Here is a 21165-nt window from a genome sequence, read left to right on the forward strand (position 1 = left end):
CGAGCAGCAGCCCCAATAACGGAACCTCAGGTTGACTTTGATGACGAAGTTCCGGCTCCAGCAGCTCCGGTGGGCCCAGCTTAGGTCCCAGAGGGGTTTATTGCTCCCCCAGTCCTTCAGGATGATCTTGTCCGATTAGTGGGCCTCATGGAGAGTGTCACCCGATCGGGCTTGCTTCCTATGGCACCAGCTGTCTCTCAGGCTGGAGGAGGGGCCCAGACTCCTACTACTCACACTCTAGAGCAGGTAGCTCCTCAAATTTAGACTCCAGCGGTTCAGCTAGTTGGAGCAGTTCATCCGGGCGTGGTAGCTCAGACCGGTGATGGAATGGCTATGTTTGCCGATGCTTTGTGGAGGCTGGATAGGTTCACCAAGCTCTTCACTTCCACTTCAGCGGTGCATCTACTGAGGATCCCTAGGATTATCTAGACAGCTGTCACGAGGTTCTTAGGAACATGGGTATTGTCGAGACTAATGGGTCGCTTTTGCTACATTTCGCCTGTCTGGATCTTCCCAGACTTGGTGGAGGGATTATTGCTCAGCTAGACCAGCCGGATCGCCAGCCTTGACTTGGGAGCAATTCACACAGCTATTTTTGGAGAATTTTCTTCCCATTACTCAACGAGAGGCTTACTGGAGGTAGTTTGAGCGCCTCCAGCAAGGTTCCATGACAGTTACCCAGTATGAGACCAAGTTCATCGACTTAGCTCGCCATGCTCTTATCATACTTCCTACCTAGAGAGAGAGAGAGGGCGAGGAGGTTTATTGATGGTCTTATTCAGCTGATTCGCCTTCAGATAGCTAGAGAGGCTGGGAGTGAAATCACTTTTCAGGAGGCGGCCAATGTGGCCCGTAGAGTGGAGATGGTCCTGTCACAAAAAGGTGGTCATGGGTCGGATTAGAGGCCCCATCATTCAGGTAGATTCAGTGGTATCTCGTCTGGAGGCAGGGATTCATATGGTAGAGTCCATCCTCCTAGGCCCTTTCAGTCAGCTCTTCAGGTCTCTCACGGCGCTTCAGGTAGCCGTGGTCTGTAGATGCGATATTCCGATCAGCAGTCCTACAGTGCACCACCAGCTCCTATCAGTGCACCGCCGCTCCAGAGTTTTCGGGGTGGTCATTTGGGTCGCCAGGGTCAGTCTCAGTTTCCTCAGCCATAGCACTCAGGTGGATGTTTTGAGTTTGGTGAGTATGGTCATATCAGAAGGACTTGTCCGAGGTTGGTGGGTACTCAGTTGCAGCAGCAGGGTTCCCGTGCTATGGTCCAGGCACAAGGTATTCCACAGACCGCCCAGCCAGTTAGGGGTGGGGGTAGAGGTGCTAGAGGTGGAGGTAGAGGATTTAGAGGTAGAGCTCAGTCCGCTAGAGATGGAGGCCAGCCAGCTGCAGGCCGTCCCAAAGATGGAGCACAGGGTGGTGGGTCCCAGCCCCGATGTTATGCTCTTCCAGCCAGGCCCGAGGCTGAGGTTTCAGATGCGGTTATCACAGGTACTATTCTGGTTTGTGATAGAGATGCTTCAGTGTTATTTGATCCTGTGTCCACCTACTTGTATGTGTCATCTTATTTTGCACCGTATCTGGTTATGCCTAATGATTCATTGAGTGTTCCCGTTTATGTATCTACACCAGTGGGTGATTCTATTGTAGTTGATTGGGTCCATCGTTCTTGTATTGTGGTGATTGGGGGTCTTGAGACTCGTGTAGATTTATTGCTTTTAGACATGGTCGATTTCGATGTTATATTGGGGATGGACTGGTTATCACCTTACCACGCTATCTTGGACTATCATGCCAAGACTGTGACCTTAGCCTTATCGGGTATGCCTCGTTTAGAGTGGAGAGGGACTCCTAGTCATTCTACCTATAGTGTCATCTCTTATGTGAAGGCTCGGCGTATGGTTGAGAAGGGGTGTTTGGCCTATTTGGCATATGTTCGTGATTCTAGTGCCAGGGTTCCCTCTATTGATTCTGTGCCCGTTGTTCGAGAGTTTCCTGATGATTTCCCTTCAGACCTTTCGGGTATGCCACCCGAAGATATTGACTTTTGCATTGATTTGGCTCCGGGCACTCAGCCTATTTCTATCCCGCCGTATCGTATGGCCCCGCCTGAGCTAAAAGAGTTGAAGGAGCAGTTGCAAGACTTGCTTGAGAAGGGTTTCATTAGGCCGAGTGTTTAGCCTTGGGGTGCACCGGTGTTGTTTGTTAAGAAGAAGGACGGATCGATGAGAATATGTATTGATTACCGGCAGTTGAACAAAGTTACAATCAAGAATAAGGATTGTCATACCTCCTTTTTACACTACACCCCCGGGAGAGGGTATAAATAAAGGGAGTTTTTCCAATTAAAAGACAATTGAAACGGGATGTATTTAAAGATTAAGAGTTTCCACTTGGGAGATTTATGGTGTCCCAAATCACCGGTAGAATCCCGAATTGAGGAAAATATGAGTCTGATTAATAGTCCGCGAACCAGAAATCCGAGTAAGGAATTATGTTAACCCGGGAGAAGGTGTTAGGCATTCCCGAGTTCCGTGGTTCTAGCACGGTCGCTCAACTGTTATATTCGGCTTAATTATCTGATTTTAAACAATTATGAACCTATGTGCAAATTTTAACTTTTAACCGCCTTAATTGATTTTAAAGAAGCTTGAACGTCGTTTAAAATATGCCTTTGTATCGCGCCACATGAAATGCACCCACAATCCGAAACACATTTTATTCAACGTTTTGGGATTTGGATTTGGGTCACATGAAATGCGCGCCCGAGTTTAGGAAGGTAATATTATTAAAATACGTGCCTAAAGCAACTAGCGCATTTGCAGCTTTGTGAGGGCCATGACATTTTTTTTAAATGGCGCGCCTCGATTTCTAAGGATAAAAACTAATTAAGTGAGGGCCATAATTGTTGGATTGACTAATATGGCACATCTCAAACCAATTGTAAGAGTCTAATTAATTAAGGAAAACTTAAAGGAGCTCCAATTATTTTAGGCTAATGTTCAAGCTAACTTAACAACTATTGTGCTCATGTTAAATCGAAGCTAAGCGTTCGATTGAAACGGCATTGGGCTGGTAGCGAGCCCAAATGGGTTTGCAAGGCTATACATTTCGTATTTCAGAATGGCCTTATGGCTTAAACATTTATCAAAACGGCTCGTTAACAGAATAATTTAGAACCCAAAATCAACACAACCAAACTAATATTATATGACATTGTCTAGAATCTCAAATTCGTTCACCCCGTTTTCATCGCTTGAATTAGATATAAACTTTTGTAATAATAATCGACTAGTATTCAAGCATAAAGAGAAGGGTTGTTGTATTTCCTTTTTAGTGGATTTTGTTGCCTGGACTCCTGGAAAGAACATGGTATAGAAACAAAAATAGTAGAGTGTACCCTTTGTCAATTAGCAGTAAACAATAAGTCACAAACAAACTTCAATCAGCTAAAACAATACACAAAGAAAACTCGAATAACCACCATTCAAACAAAAATCGTTATCCAAGTGGAGTAAGGAAAACTCGACACACTACGACTAACAGGAAATAGTATTCAAACATTTTCATTCAAGCATTAGATAAGGAGCTATTTTGTGCTTATACAGATGGATTACAAATCACAAAAAAACTTATAGCATTTTATTACAATCAACACCAAGCCTGCACCCAATTGAATTTGCAAGGTCATTCACATGAATTCATTTTTACAACTTTAAGAATATCCTGGCTACTTCTTAACCACATATCCAGCCTTTCCTTTTCAGTTGTATGACATGCAAAACATGATACCACAAAACCTATAATGAAAGAACAACAAATTGCTTTCAATCCAACTCATGAAACCTGACTCCAAGCAAACTGAAAACCAATACATACCAAACGAGGTTCAACTACAATTCTCGATGTAATCCTCAAAACTCAAATGTGACTCTACTTTAAACATACTACATCCAGGAATTTAAACCAGACCAATCCAATGGAACAAAATGGAGACAAAAGATAGCTAGTAAGAAAGGAAGGCCTTCATTTCTTCACAATCATATCAACCATCTTACATGGCTTAAATCAGAGATGTATACTTGGAAATTGAAAGGAAACAGGAGTGAGGAAAGCAATAAACAACAGGAGAACCAGAACTTCAGTAGCAGGAAATAACCAGTAAAACCAATTTCAAACCAGAAACAGGATGTGCAGCAGTCTAAAAACACAGTTAAATCGAACAATAACTCAGCAAACTTCAAACCAAACTTTTACAAACCCAAATTCAATCCCTTTCCACCCCAGATGGATCCGAAATTGTTTCAGAGATTGAAAACTTCAAAAATCACCGAAGAAGTTCAATGAAACAGTGATTTTATTGAATATTTCAGCCGTTTGTTTTCTGGATTTTTTATCTCTTAGGTCTGCCTAGAAAGGCAAGAAATGTTGCCTTTATAGGCAAGAAAGTAGGGCAACCTAACTAATCAACAGATTTGCACTTCGACCCTTTTTGAATTTTTATTTTAGCTTAGACACCCCTAGTTTTAATTCAGTTTTTGCAAAACAGTCCCCTCCCTAGCTTCCTAGAAGCTTCCCAAACAGTTACACAAAGATTCACCTAAGCAGACTACCCAAATTACCCCATATGACCCTGTTATTACCCTTCTAACCAAACAGAGCCTGGGTCCAATTGACCCAAGTTAATGGGTCCAAATAAACCCAATTCAGTTCCTTTTGGGTTCAATTGTTTAGGTATCGATTGAAATCAGTCGAAGACTCAACATTCTAAAAATTATATCTGACCTAAGATTAACCAAGAGAAAGAGACATGAGAGCTTTTGAACCAAAGCCCAAACCCTAAAAGAGAAAAAGAAAATGATTCACCCCATTCTAAACAAACAACCAGATAATTATGTTGACTAACAAATGGGTCGTGCATGCATAAAGACAGACATGCTATGGAGAAGCAGAAACACAAACATAGAAACGAGATGAAGCAGGATGACTTTAAAAAGCAGAAAAATACAAGAGAAGAGCCAAAAGAAATGTAAAGATACCTAACGGACTGGCCAAGCTTTGCAGCTCTTTCTCAAACCCTCGATTTCGACCGAAAAGGGCCTCAATCACATGTTCTCAGATGAAAACACATGACCAAGGTCCGTTTTGGTCTTAATCAACACCAAATCTGCTGATTTTGGAGTTTGACATTTTTAGGTCTCACTTTCAACTTAAGATTCAACGAGCTCGGGGCAGATTCGAAGGAAAGTAGTTGTAGATTTGGTATGAGGGGATCATGGGGGTTGTAGGGTGTTAGTTTAGGGCTATTTGGGAACCGCGCCGCCTGTGACAAACGGTGGAAACCAGGGCGGCATCGCTAGGGTTTCTATTGGGGACGATGAGTTCTAGGAAATGAGACAGGGGGGGAGGATTTAGGCATTATTATATTAATCAAACCCCACTTTCGGAACGTTGGATCAACAGAGATCAACGGTCTCGATCAAAAGAACAAAACGACGTCGTTTCGATTATGAAGGCTGGACCGGGTAGGAAACTGATTCTGGGCTGGGTAAAGGGAAAAGATTTTTGGGCCTAGGCAACTTGAATTAAGACTGGCCCAACCACTTCCCTTCTTATTTTATTCAAAACCAATTTTAATTCAAAACCTTTTTTCTCTTTTTCCTTTTTCTCCTTTTTTCGAAAATTAATTAATATCAGAATTAATTCCTAGAACTAAACAAAACTTAATTAAATCTAAAATGATAATTGACACAATTACTTAAAAACATACTAACAAAAGAAAGCTACTCAAAATCAAAGCTAAAATTAAAAGTGCAAATTAAACTATTTTTTGGGATTTTTCCATTTTACGCAACAATCAATTTTCTAATTAATCCTAAAATGTAAAATTAAACCTAAATGCAAATGCAACATATTTTTTTTTTATATTTTTCACTAATTAAAATGCACCAACAAAAATGCAAACAATTAACAGAAAATGCCACGAAAATCCCCAAAATTGCAAACACTGAAAGAAATCATTTTGTTTTGAATTTATGAGAGTAATTCATGTAGGGCAAAAATCACGTGCTCATAGGGGGTGCCTGACTGCTGAACTTGATATGTATTCCCATGCTATCCAGGTAGGCTCCTGACTTCAAAACGTGAATGTATTCCCATGCTATCCAAGCGGGTTCCTGACTACTGACTTAAAATGTATTCCATGCTCTTCAGGCGGGCTCTTGACTTCAAAATAAACAAAGCAAAGAATTTGAAAGCTAAAACTTAAATGGTACTCCCTTGTTCTCCAGGCGGGCTCCTGACTCCTGCGCTTGAAATGTATTCCCTGCTTTCCAGGCGGGCTCCTGACTGCTACATTTGAAAGTATTCCCTGCTCTCCAGGCGGGCTCCTGACTTTATCTTGAAATGTATTCCCTGCTCTCCAGGCGGGCTCCTGACTTCAACTTAGACGAAACAAAGAATTTGAAAGCTAAAACTTAAATGGTACTCCCTTGTTCTCCAGGGGGGCTCCTGACTGCTGCATTTGAAAGTATTCCCTACTCTCCAGGCGGGCTCCTGACTTCAACTTGAAATGTATTCCCTACTCTCCAGGCGGGCTCCTGACTTCAACTTGAAATGTATTCCCTATTCTCCAAGCGAGTATCTGATTTCAACAAAAATAGACAAAACAGAGAAAATTTTCTGCCCCAGTTTGGTAACTGGGCATATATGTGAGTGTTAAACTGAATCATATTTCCAAATATTGCTAAGAATTTGAAAGCTAGGTCCCATTATTCAGGGGGGTCCTGACAACTCTTAACTAAATGACAATTTTAAATCTAAGTTATATCTTCTACAGGTGTGACTTCTGCTAAATCTTGCTATTTAAGAGGATCGTTAAACTACTCCCCATAATCCAGGAGGGTCCTGAAAATCAAAGGTCAAATTTTATCTTAAGGGTGACAACTTTAATGGTTGAATTATACTACCCTATGGCGGAATTTACGCTAAATGTTGTTATCTAATCAAAATCTTAAAGCTAAGTCTCATTATTCAGGAGGGCCCTGGAAACTCCTAATTGAATCCTATCTCGAACATGCAAACTTCTAAGCCAACTTATATTCCTCTGGGATACACTTATGCTAGATTATGTTATTTCTGAACTTTAAACTAGGTCCCATTTTCCAGGAGGGTCCTGAAAATCAAAAATCAAACCTGTTTGGTGACTGCCTTTCTCCACGGAGAGTTCCTCTAAAACAAACGAACTTTTCTGCCCCTATTTCAATCAAAGAATATTTGTCATTTTAAAATGGTGGTTAGCTGATGGCATTCTTGCTGAAGATCTTTCCGCTGCATTATTTTGTTCTGACGGGATTCCCCGAACTGGCCTTGAACCGCTTTGAATTTCTGACTGACTTTCACACCCATGACCTTTGATGAACCGAGTGTTCTATACCCATGCTGTCGTTTAACCTCTGACCTTTTTATCTGAAGCTTTGCATTCCCCCATGACATTACCAATCCATTCTATCGATGAAATTTCTGGTGATTCCTTGTACCCCCTTTGCATCATGTTATCCTTAGTATGCTCTGACCACGTCGTGCTTTGCAATTTTGGAAGTTGGTAGTGAGCTTTGACTTGCTTTGAACAAAACTAACATTAAAACATTTTAGACAAATAAACTCAAAAGAAAATGAAGTGCAATGACTTTACTGGTTAAGGATAATAAGAATCCAAAACCAGATGACTGCTACAAAAGGAAAAAGAAAAAGAAACTTATCTGAGTGGAACAGCTGGTACTAATGATCATGACATACATTTCGGATTAATTGGCCCAATCTATCCAACCAATCAACTTTCAGTTGCCGCACTTCATTGTCTCAGAATTTCCATGACTTGATTACTTTACCCAAACCTTGACCTTGTTCATCCTGCGGTGCCTTGAAACAGTTTTCCACCAACAGACCTTTCTCGTTTCAATTCTCAACTCACTTTCGCCTCAAGGTGCCCGTGAGGGTTTTTACCAATAAGACTCTCTCATTTTAATTTCTCTCAACTCCCATCGCCTTACGGTGTCCGCAAGGGTTTTCACCAATAAGACTCTCTCATTTTTATTTCTCTCAACTCCCATCGCCTTACGGTGCATGTTAAGGTTTTCACCAATAAGACTCTCTCATTTTTATTTTTCCTGATTGAACCAGAGTGTTGCCCCTGACGTGAATTACCTTTACCTGCTCGATTTGGCATTTCTCAAAGACTGATCAGAAGGTCTTTCTTTGGACCGTAATGTGGGCTTTTGGACAGAGCTAGAAAGAAAGGGTATAAAAGGCTCAAAACAATTCAAATGGGTTAGAATTACAACTTTCGGAATCAAGTTTCTTACAACAACCACAACTTCTGCCCCAGTTTCTTGCATGGGGGCTTTTGGATTTTTTGTTTTGATGAGACCGAACCGTGAGGCTACCTACGTATCATTAAAAGGAATCAGATCGAACGTAGTTCATGTCATAGAAATTACTTTGTTGTTGTGACTTTTCTTTTCTCTTTCTTTTTTTTCTCTTTTTTTTTCTGTTGTTGTTTTTCTTCTTCTTCTTTTTATTCTTTTCTTTCTCTTTTTCTTTTCTTCCTTTTCTTATCTTTTACGCTTGTGTTTCTGATATTCGCTACTGATTCCGAAAGAGGGGTATGAAAGAAAATAAATAAGGCTCAAAAAGGGTGACGAGGGATAAAGTGTTTAGATAGCAGAACAAAACGCCTTCGTCATTTCAAACTTCAAAATATGCCAAATACAAACAAGTAGAATCAAACAAAGAAGTCATACATAGTATCTCTTTACTGCATCAGAATTAATAGCCATTTCTACATATTTCCCTTCTACATTTGTTAAATATAACGCGCCATTGGACAACACTCTAGTTACAACAAATGGCCCCTGCCAGTTTGGGGCGAACTTTCCTTTTGTTTCAGCCTGATGAGGCAAGATACGTCTCAACGCTAACTGACCCACTTCAAATTTCCGTGGACGTACCTTCTTGTTATATGCTCTCGCCATTCTCTGTTCGTACAATTGGCCGTGACACACTACTGCCAATCTCTTTTCATCAATCAGACTTAATTGCTCCAAGCTAGTTTTGACCCATTCATCATCATCAATTTCTGCCTCAGCGACAATCCGAAGGGATGGGATTTAAATTCTACGGGTATTACTGCCTCCGTTCCATACACCAACAAATAAGGAGTGGCCCCTACTGAAGTACGGACAGTAGTGCGATAACCCAGCAATGCAAATGACAGCTTTTCATGCCACTACCTAGAACCTTCCACCATTTTTCGAAGTATCTTCTTTATATTCTTGTTGGCTGCCTCGACTACTCCATTCGCCTTAGGGCGATATGGGGTGGAATTGCGATGTATAATCTTAAACTGCTGACAGGTCTCCGTCATCAGATGACTGTTAAGATTAGCATCATTGTCCGTGATGATTACCTTTGGAACCCCAAACCGACAGATGATATTTGAATGCACAAAATTGACCACTAATTTCTTGGTCACAAATTTGAAAGTTTTCGCTTCAACCCACTTGGTGAAATAATCAATGGCGACCAGAATAAATCTGTGTCCGTTTGATGCTGCTGGCTCAATTGGCCCAATGACATCCATGCCCCGAGCAACAAAGGGCCATGGTGCCAACATTATATGCAATTCGGATGGTGGAGAATGAATCAAATCTCCTGCACCTGACATTGATGACACTTGCGCACAAAACTGATGCAATCACGCTCCATAGTGAGCCAATAATAACCTGCTCGGGGAATCTTCTTTGCCAGGATGTACCCACTCATATGCGGTCCATAAACTCCGGAGTGTACCTCAGTCATGATAGTTGTGGCCTGTCTAGCAACTATGCATCTTAGCAATCCTAGATCTGGAGTTCTTTTGTACAAAACCCCTCCACTGAAGAAAAATCCACTTGCAAATCGTCGAATTGTTCTTTTCTGATCACCCGTGGCCTGTACCGGATATACCCCCATTCTAATGTATTCTTTGATATCATGGAACCATGGCTGCCCATCAAGTTCTTCTTCCACCATATTGCAGTAGGCATGCTGATCACGGACCTGAATCTGCAAAAGGGTCCACTAAGCCTTATATGGATTATGTAACATTGATGCCAGAGTAGCCAAAGCATCGGCAACTTCGTTATGGATCCTTGGGATATGCCTAAATTCTATTGATTGAAACCGTTGACAAAGATCATGCAAACATTGTTTGTATAGTATGAGTTTCAAATCCCGTGTTTCCCATTCTCCCTGAATCTAGTGCACCAGGAGGTCCGAGTCACCCAAGACCAAGACTTCATAGACACCCATATCCACAACAAACCTCAAACCCAGAATGCATGCCTCATACTCCGCCATGTTGTTGGTACAGTAAAAACGAAGCTAAGCCGTAACAGGGTAGTGCTGTCCTGTTTCAGAAATAAGTACCGCTCCTATCCCCACGCCCTTCATGTTTACAGCCCCATCAAAGAAAAGTTTCCATCCTGGCTTCTCAACTTGTTCCAACTCATCAATGTGCATCACCTCTTCATCGGGGAAATAAGTTTTCAAAGGTTCATAATCTTCGTCAACCGGATTCTCGGCCAAATGGTCCGCCAAGGCCTGTGCTTTCATTGCAGTCCGAGTCACGTAGACAATGTCAAACTCTGTGAGCAGGATCTGCCACTTTGCAAGCCTTCCTGTGGGCATAGGCTTCTAGAAGATATACTTCAATGGATCCAAGCGAGATATGAGGTAAGTAGTATAAGATGACAAATAATATTTCAGCTTCTGTTCCACCCAAGTTAGGGCGCAACATGTTCTTTCGAGGTGAGTATACTTAACCTCGTAAGATGTGAATTTCTTGCTGAGGTAATAGATGGCCTACTCCTTCTTGTCAGTGATATCATGTTGACCCAATACACAGCCGAAGGAATTGTCCAGAACCGTCAAATACAGAATCAAAGGTCGACCTGGTTCTAGCGGGACCAACACGGGTGGATTTGACAAATACCCCTTTATCTTATCAAATGCTTCCTGACATTCATCTGTCCACTTGACTGCAACATCTTTCTTTAACAGTTTGAAGATTGGATCACAGGTTGTCGTGAGCTGAGCGATGAACCTGCTGATATAATTCAATCTCCCCAACAGACTCATCACCTCAGTCTTGTTCCTCGGAGGTGGCGATTCCTGGATGGCCTTGACTTTCGATGGATCCAGTTCAATACCTCGGCAGCTGACTACGAACCCCAACAACTTTCCAGACGGTACCCCAAAAGCACACTTTGCAGGATTGAGCTTGAGATTGTACCTGCGAAGCCTCTGGAAGAACTTCCTCAGATCCCTAACATGGTCAGACTACTTTCTAGACTTCACGATCATATCATCCATGTACACCTTGATTTCTTGGTGTATCATATCATGGAATATTGTTGTCATTGCCCTCATGTAGGTTTCCCCAGCATTCTTCAAACCAAATGGCGTGACCCGATAGCAGTACATTCCCTACGGCGTGATAAATGTTGTCTTTTCTACATCTTCCTCGTTTATTAAGATCTGATGATAACCCGCGTAACAATTCATAAAAGAACCAATCTCATGTTTAGCACAATTATCAATCAAGATATGGATGTTCGACAATGGGAAATCGTCTTTTGGACTCGCCTTGTTGAGATCCCGATAGTCAACACACACCTTGGTCTTGCCATCCTTCTTTGGCACATGCACAACATTGGCTAACCAGGTGGGATACCGGGTGACCCAAATGACTTTGGCATCGAACTGCTTGGTGACCTCTTCTTTAATCTTTACACTCATATCCGTTTTGAACTTTATCAGCTTCTGTTTGACAAGAGGGAATGCCGAGTCAGTGGGCAACTTGCGAATCACTAAATCAGTGCTTATACCCGACATGTCGTCATAGGACCATGCAAAAATATCTTTGTATTCGAATAATGCTTTAATTATCTCCTCCTTGAGTTGAGGTTCCAGATGGACACTTATTTTAGTTTCACGGACATTATCTTGATTCCCTAGATTAACTGCTTCTGTATCGTTCAAATTAGGTTTGGGTTTTTCCTCAAAATGACTTAATTCCTTACTAATTTCTTCATAGGCCTTATCATCATCAAATTCCTACTCGTCATCACACTCAATTTCTTGTATTATTATCTCAGAGTTAGATTAGCTTTTAAAACTGGGCCGCAGATTCCTCATGCATGTCATACCATTGATATCAGCATAAAAAGAACTGTAAAAAAGAAGAAAACAAAATAAAATTAGAAGAAATGAAGGAAAAGGAACAATTGCATTTTATTGAATTTAAAGATAACAGGGTTTTAACACATCTAATTGGACAGAACATAATATCTGAATTACAGACCCTGGAATAATCTAGACAACTAAAAGAAAATCAAAACCCACTATCAAGACTCCCTCCGGATAGGAAGAGGAGTGGCTTCCCAATTGTTGACTTTTGCACGTGGTCCCACGAATTGCACATCTGCCTTGCTTGACCCTTCCCCAGCCTCAACCATGTTAACCTCCGTGAACAACCTTTCGAGTCCCTTCTCCAAGTCTCCATCAGCACCAATCAATGATCCAGGAACTTTTAACAACAGCTGCTTTCCAATACCCGGCCTGACGAATGATCTGGACAGACGCAGGATTGGCTTTGGCAATGTCCATGCTTTCTATCTCATTTTCCTGGCTCGTCTTACATATGAAACTGTAGGCTTGAACACCAGACCAAAAGTATCCAGATTCTTTGGAAGAGAAACTGGTTGCACAATACCTTGCAGAGCTGCACCCAAACCCTTGCCCGGTACAAAACCATTTTTCAACATTTCAACGGCTACCATGACTGATGCCACAACCATCTTTGGAGTTGGAACGCACTTTCCTTCCGGAATTTTATCTACTGATACTGTGTCGAAAACCTGATAAATCCATGGTCCCTTATCGTCGTCAACCTCTATGAGCGGAACAACAACGTCATTAGGAACACACAAATTATCTTCACCGTATACGACAATTTCTTGTCGATCCCATTCAAACTTGACCATTTGATGCAGAGTAGACGGGACCGCCTTGGTAGCATGAATCCAAGTACATCCCAACAGCAGATTGTACGAAACAACCACATTGAGCACCTGTAACTCCATAGTAAATTCAACTGGCCCTATGGTGAGCTCAAGCACTATGTCCCCAACTGAATCTTTCCCTCCACCATCGAATCCCCGAACACAAATACTATTCTTGTGAATTCTTTCATCTTCCACTTTCAGCTTGTTCAACGCGGAGAGAGGACAAATGTTTGCACTAGACCCATTGTCAATCAGTACCCGAGTAACCATGGAATCTTCACATTTCACCGTCAGATAGAGGGCTCTATTGTGCTCAGTGCCCTCCATGACAGCTCATCATCAGAAAACGTGACTCTGTTTACCTCAAATATCTTGTTAGCTATCTTTTTCAAGTGGTTTACTGAGATTTTATCAGGGACATGGGCCTCGTTCAAGATCTTCATCAAAGCCCGACGGTGCTCGTCGGAATGGATCAATAATGACAATAGCGAGATCTGAGCCGGTGTTTTCCTCAACTGCTCCACAATGGAATAGTCCTGCACTTTCATCTTTCTCAATAACTCCTCTGCTTCTTCCTAGGTCACGACTTTCTTCACCAACACTGGGTTATCTTTTGAAGTCTTAGCTTTCCTCAACTCTTCGGGGGCAAACCATCTCCCCGATCGAGTCAAACCATGGGTCTCACATACTTCTTCTTTAACCTCTTTCCCCTTGTAAATTACTATCACTCGTTCATAATTCCATGGGACCGCCTTGCTGTTGATCATTGGAAGTTGAGTTACTGGCTTTATAATAACAGGCTCTGTGTGAGCACCCTTCACGACCACAACAGGTTTACTTGTAACCCCTGGTACCACCACTTTGGCTTTCTCTGGTTTCACTGCAACAGTGCTTGATGACCCTTTCTCGATTACCACAACTGGCTTATTGTCTACCTCTTTCAACTGGACCACTGATTTCCCACTGGTTACCTTTTCCTTTGAACTGGTTTCACTGGAATGGATCATCATCACCGTCTACAAGGGTTTCTTAAGCTCCCTCCCTTGTGTATCAACTCAATCATATGGGTCTCATGGTGAGCTGGCAGCGGATTCTGGTTGATATTTGGTGCTTCTGGGGCTTGAACCTCGATCCGATGAGTATCAATAAGCTTTTGCATAGCTGTTTTCAGTCTCCAACACTTCTCTGTATCGTATCCTGGGGCCCCTAAACAATACTCACAACTCACCGAGCGGTCAAGATTTCTGGGAAGGGGATTCGGCAGTTTGGCCTCGATCGGATTCAACATACCCAACTGTCTCAGTCTGTGGAATAGACTAGTGTAGGATTCTCCCAATAGAGTAAAAGTCTTCTGCTTCTGCAACCTCTCATTCTTAAAGGCTTGACTAGGTCGAAAACCTGTTCCCAGAGGATTTCTGTAGGCTTTTGGGGGTGGATGGGTATTTTGTGGAGCTTGATATGGATTTTGTGGAGCTGGCGCACGCCATTGTGCGTGAGCGGGGGGTTGGGTATAAATTTGTGCTTGATGGACAGAAAAATGGGGATCTAGCGGTGGGTAATAGTGTTGTGATGGGCTATATGGAGTATGGGGGTAAGTTTGGGGATAGGGTCGAGGCTGGTTGTAGTAACGGGGAAGGTTCCTGGATCCACCCCAAGCTTCCGACTCGATCGTCGCAACATCCTCTTTCTTCTTCTTTCCAAGTATACCCCCAGTGCCGTTTTGAATGGCCTGGGTAGTCGCTTTGATTGCTGAATAACTCATTATTTTGTTGGACTTGAGTCCCTCCTCAACCATGCCTCCCATTTTCACAACTTCATTAAAGGATTTGCCCACTGCTGACACCAAATGACCAAAATAAGTGGGCTCCAAAGCCTGCAACAAATAATCAACCATCTCGCTTTCCTTCATCGGAGGATTAACCCTCGCTGCTTGTTCTATCCAACGGAACCCATATTCTCTGAAACTCTCACCGGGCTTCTTCTCGATCTTCGTCAATGACAGACGGTCTGGCCAACTCGTCCCATGTGTACCACCTGCTATGATCTTTTCTGGTGTACCATTCTAATGCCGATCCATTCAAACTTTGGCTGAAATATGCCATCAGTAATTCATCTCTTCTGCCTGTTCCTCTCATCTTGCTACAAAATCCTCTTAAGTGCGCTACTGGGTCACCATGCCGTCGTATAGATCAAACTTGGGCATCTTGAACCCGGCTGGTAACTGAACATCTGAGAACAGACATAAATCTTTATAGGCCACACTTACTTGGACCCCTAACCCCCTCATGTCTCGGAATGATTGTTCTAAGCTTTTGACCTTTCTGATCATCTCCTCATGCTCAGGACTTTTGGGTGGCTTCTCGGTTTCAGCCGTGAGATCAATATGAGGGGTGTAAGAATATGGTTCTGGAACTTTGAAGGTGGGTTCAGGGGGATAATACTGGTTGTCGTGAGTTTGGAACAGGGGTTCACTGGAAGATCGGTGTAATGTAGTAGGTGAAGGTGCCACAAAAACGGGAGTGACTGGTGGAGGAGGGTATGGGACTTGTTTGGGTGGAGGAGCTTGTGATGTATGGGAAGTGGTGCTTTGTCATTATTGGTAGAGGGGAAAGGCTAGAGATGAGTTCACAGTAGGAGGTTCCTGAGGTTGAGCCAATGGTGGGATATAAGCGGGGTTAGCGGGATAGAATGGCGGTGGATGCCCCTTCGCCCGGGCTTGATACATTTCAGCCATCTGTTGCTTCAGCTTATACATTTCTTCCCTCATTGCATTAACGTCCATTTCTTCCACTTCTTTTGATGGGTCGAGAATACTTGTTTCCGGTTCCTGATTGGCCATATTCAGCATGTCTTTTGATCGAGTGTTGTATGAGTGAGTTGCCAGAATGCCAACCAACTAACCACCTGCCTGAGCTCAATTCACCAACAACAAACTTGTTAGCGATTAGGTTTTTAACAAGTTGGTAATCACACATTTGAGGGATGAATGCACCTAAGCAGTTAACCGTTTCTATCATGCATTTGTTCGGCTGCTTGCGTCATCCCGACTTTTCCATCTACAACTTTCTTTCTTTTCTCTTTCTTTGCTTTTCTTTGTCTTTTCTTTTCTTTCTTTATCCTCTCATCGCCATCGTTTCTTTCCTCTTATTTCTCTTATTTTTCTTTCTTTTTCTTCCTCTCTCTTGTTTTTCCCCTCTTTTCTTTTTCTTTTTCTCTCTTTTGATTATGGTCGAATCCTATGGAGATTGCCTACGTATCATGACCCCGCATGAATCAGACTGAGCGTAGTTCTGGGAGATAAGTGTGAAATAAAACAATTTTTGGGATTTTCAGTTTTCATAAAAAAAACAAATGTTTCACTTACAAAACTCAGAACTAACAAATTCCAAAAGACTAACAAATTTTGATGCAAAGATGAAATACAGACTCCGAAAATAGATTATCATGCTCCAACAAAAGAAGATACAGACTCGAAAACAATGTGACGGACTATAGCAGAAAGAAAATACAAACTCAACATGACTGACAGACGCTAACAAAAGGAAATACAGACTCAAACAGAAAAATCATGAATATATCAATACTCCTGGTGCCCGCGTGACATCATTCGGTCTCGTCACGGGCCTATATTCAAGCTCCCTTTCAAGTCGGTACAAGTCGTTCATTATCTGCTTGATAAATGTCATCACTGCTGCGAATAAGGTAGTGCGAGTCATATCCTCACAGATCTGGCACTTCATAAGGATGTAGTCAGCGATGTTTCTGATTCTCTCTCTTATGTCGTCCTTTTCTTGTAACAAACGCCCAATCTGCTGGGCCCTGGCTTCCAAAGTTTGCTCAGCTGCATGATTTTGATCCTGAAGTTGTTGCAAATCTATTTCTAATTGCGCCAATGCCGTATAACAATGTTCCCTTTCAACCTTGAAGTCTATTGCCTACTTGATCATTTTGTTTTTCGTGACGATGAACTTTTTCTTTAACCCTGCGACCTCATCATCGTACCTTTCTCTCAACTGCTTAACCAAGCGTACCTGTTCATCTGCGTTTTTAGCCAATTGTTTTTTAGCCTTGGCTAGTTCACTTTCTGCTTTGTTCAAATTGAAACTATAGTCACTCACTTTCTGCCTCAGGTTAGCTATGAGTTTTTCATCTCTGTCGCTTCGGGCTGGATTTTCTACCGCTATCATTTTCTGAATTTGAGCTCGAAGGGCCTCATTTTCTATGGCTAGATTTTTCTTTTCTCCTTCATCTGCTGCCACTTGCAAGCTATTCTCAAATTGAAGTTCTCTGACTTGATTTTATAACTTGCTTATGGTAGCCCTGTACTCGTTTTCTTTGGTCAGCCAGTCCCATTGCACTTGAGCTCTGTCGGTGAATTGCTGGACATGGGGTCTCTTTGCGGGCCTGTCAGGCTCATGTTGAACTCGGAATCTTTTACCATACCAAGCAATATAACTGGGCTCCACCTTGCCTCTAGATAGGTCTCGTACTTAAGTGTTAGGCCCTAAGAATCTGCACTGATGCCAAACCCGACGCACTTCTTCTGGGAAGGCAAATTTTGGCATTAACTCAATGACTTGCCGACTCAAATCTTCATTGTGTGGGATGGTATGGTATCGGCCTAACTGATGTAAGACTCTGTGCGAAGTATAAGGCTGGATACTCCGAAGACCCATCAACAGCAAAAAACAAACTTCAACCGACATATAGATTACTTCATCGACTGAGAGCCAACCAAATCTCCATTTGATCTTATTTGCGGTCAAAGATCTCAAATGAGCATGCCATGCTTCCGTACCATCTAGAAACTCATAACCCTCTACTCACTTTTCATGTTTTTCAATGCACTCGAGGCCAGTCATACCGCAATTCAAGTATCCGGGACGGTGACAAAGGTGTTTCTCCATCCATATTTGCAACAACATATTGCACCCTTCAAAGAACTTTGCTCCTTCTCGACAACGAGTAAGAGCTCGGTAAATTTCTGCCAAGATCAGCGGCACTATAGTCTCATTTGCCTTTTTCATCATAAAGTTAGCTATCCCTACTAGCCCCATTTCTATGTTCCCGTCTTGTCTCGGGCAAACCAAAATACCCAGGAACGCCACTATGAAAGCTAATCCTCTCCGAGCTTCCCACTTGTCTTGATTTCCAGCGTGAGTAAGACTAGTATCTGGTATTTCAAAGCCACGAGGATTCCTGTATCGTCAGTACAGAAAGTAGAAGGTACAAAATCCTTTGACCAAATTTCCATCTTGGATGTCCCGACTGATGCTTAACAAGACCAAAAATTTGTGAGAGGTCACTGCTCTTGGTGCTACCGAGTACTGACTTCTGAGATTCCCTTCGAACCCGGCATAGCCTGCTATCTCTTCCAGCGTAGGAGTTAACTCGAAATCCGCAAAGTGGAACACATTATGTGATGGGTCCCAAAATGGTATCAAGGCCTCAATCACGTCTTTTCTGGTCTTAACCTTCAAAAGCCCAATAAGACCGCCCAATGCTTTTATCACAACTTTCCTACTGTTGTCCCCCAAATCATGCCACCACATATGTAGCTCCAAAGGAATCTCTTCACGGACTAAGAAAGGTTTATTTTGATTTGTGCTCATCCTGCACATTTATTAAGGTGATTTTAATTAAAAAAAACTATGACTCATTTTGACTTAAGAGAAAAGACCATTTTTCAAAATTTTCCACAAAACATCCGGCCTTGCCAACACGGCCTTTCAGTATTTCGAAAATGAAGATTTTAAGGCTGTGTCGGCTAACCAGCCAAAACCTTCAAAAGTGATCAAAAGTGGTTGTTCTTGCAAAAACCAGCCTTCCAACGCCCTTTTTAGGGACATTCGGCTATTTCTGACAAGAATGACATCAACTTAATTATTTTCAAATTAAAGTGGAATTTTTGGGCTTTCAGACTATTTTTGCAAAAAGGAAGTTGGACCCGATGGAGGTTGCCTACGTATCTCACACCCTATGAGAATCAAACTGGCGTAGTTCGAGTAAGCAAAACAAACTATTTTTGAAAACAAGACCTTTTTTTTCATTTCATTAGTAAATAAAACTATTTTTGAAAACAACAACTTTTTTTTTCATTTTCATTTTATTGGTAAATAAAACAAACTATTTTGAAAACAAACCTTTTTTTCCTTCCTTTTTTATATTCTCGAAAATTCAGCAAAGTTTCGACACTATTTGGATATTGTTTTTTTTAGAACAAGCGATTAACTCTCTTTAACCCTCATACTGCTATTTCTCTTTCCTCAACTTTTTCCAATATTTATAAGTCGGTCAGCATGCAAGTCCGAAGCAAATAAATGCACAAGTAGCAAGTAGGATGCATCAGGATGGTCTTTTGTTTCGGGTGCACCTGTCCTAGACAGACCCAACCCCTGTGCTGAGTCTCCAAAGTCAAAATGCACATGATGCAAATAAATGTTCCTACTAGGGATCCGGCATGAGGTTATGTTTTTCTAGGTTTAAAAACTTGGGTTTATTCGTTCTATACCTGGCTTACCCGAGCGAACAGCTCGAGCCGGGGGGGGGGGGCAGCGTACCGGGAATATAGAAGCTTCACCGGCTTTGCAACTTGTCCGAACCTCGTTCTAAATTGGAATATGACTCTAACAGAAAAGAAGTCACACGAAGTGCACACTTCTTAATGATTTAGAGAACTCAGAGAGAAGAGGGATTTCGCAACAGTTTATATACAGCTCACGGAATATTAAATCGGTAAAAGCAATCAATTAGCACATTAGGTCCAAATCATGTAAGAAAATCAGATAAAGGATAAAGCCAACTATAACAATTATTCTAAGCTCAAATTCTTGAACCCTGAACCAGAGATTCTGGGTTCGGTCCCCAGCAGAGTCGCCAGAGCTGTCACACCTCCTTTTTACACTACACCCCCGGGAGAGGGTATAAATAAATAGAGTTTTTCCAATTAAAGGACAATCGAAACGGGATGTATTTAAAGATTTAGAGTCGCCACTTGGGAGATTTATGGTGTCCCAAGTCACCGGTAGAATCCCGAATCGAGGAAAATATGAGTCTGATTAACAGTCCGCGAACCAAAAATCCGAGTAAGGAATTCTGTTAACCCGGGAGAAGGTGTTAGGCATTTTCAAGTTATGTGGTTCTAGCACGGTTGCTCAACTGTTATATTCGGCTTAATTATATGATTTTAAATAATTATGAACCTATGTGCAAATTTTAACTTTTAACCGCCTTAATTGATTTTAAAGAAGCTTGAACGTCGTTTAAAATATGCCTTTGTATTGCGCCACATGAAATGCACCCACAGTCCGAAACACATTTTGTTCAACGTTTTGGGATTTGGATTTGGGTCACATGAAATGCGCGCCCGAGTTTAGGAAGGTAATATTATTAAAATACGTTCTTAAAGAAACTAGCGCATTTGCAGCTTTGTGAGGGCCATAAAAATTTTTCTAAATAGCGCGGAGGGCCATAATTGTTGGCTTGACTAATATGGGACATCTCAAACTAATTGTAAGAGTCTAATTAATTAAGGAAAACTTAAAGGAGCTCTAATTATTTTAGGCTAATGTTCAAGATAACTTAACAACTACTGGGCTCATGTTAAATCGAAGCTAAGAGTTCGGTTGAAATGGCATTGGGCTGGTAGCGAGCCCAAATGGGTTGCAAGGCTATACATTTCCTATTTCAGAATGGCCTTATGGCTTAAACATTTATCAAAATGGTTCGTTAACAGAATAATTCAAAACCCAAAATCAGCACAACCAAACAAATATTATATGACGTCGTCTAGAATCTCAAATTCGTTCACCCCATTTTCGTCGCTTGAATTATATATAAACTTTTGTAACAATAATCGACTAGTATTCAAGAATAAAGGGAGGGGTTGTTGTATTTCCTTTTTAGTGGATTTTGTTGCCTGGACTCCTGGAAAGAACATGGTATAGAAACAGAAACAGTAGAGTGTACACTTTGTCAATTAGCAGTAAACAATAAGTCACAAACAAACTTCAATTAGCTAAAACAATACACAAAGAAAACTCGAATAACCACCATTCAAACA

This window comes from Nicotiana tabacum, chromosome 7 (genome assembly GCF_000715075.1).
Source record: "Nicotiana tabacum cultivar K326 chromosome 7, ASM71507v2, whole genome shotgun sequence".
Classification (NCBI taxonomy): Eukaryota; Viridiplantae; Streptophyta; class Magnoliopsida; order Solanales; family Solanaceae; genus Nicotiana; species Nicotiana tabacum.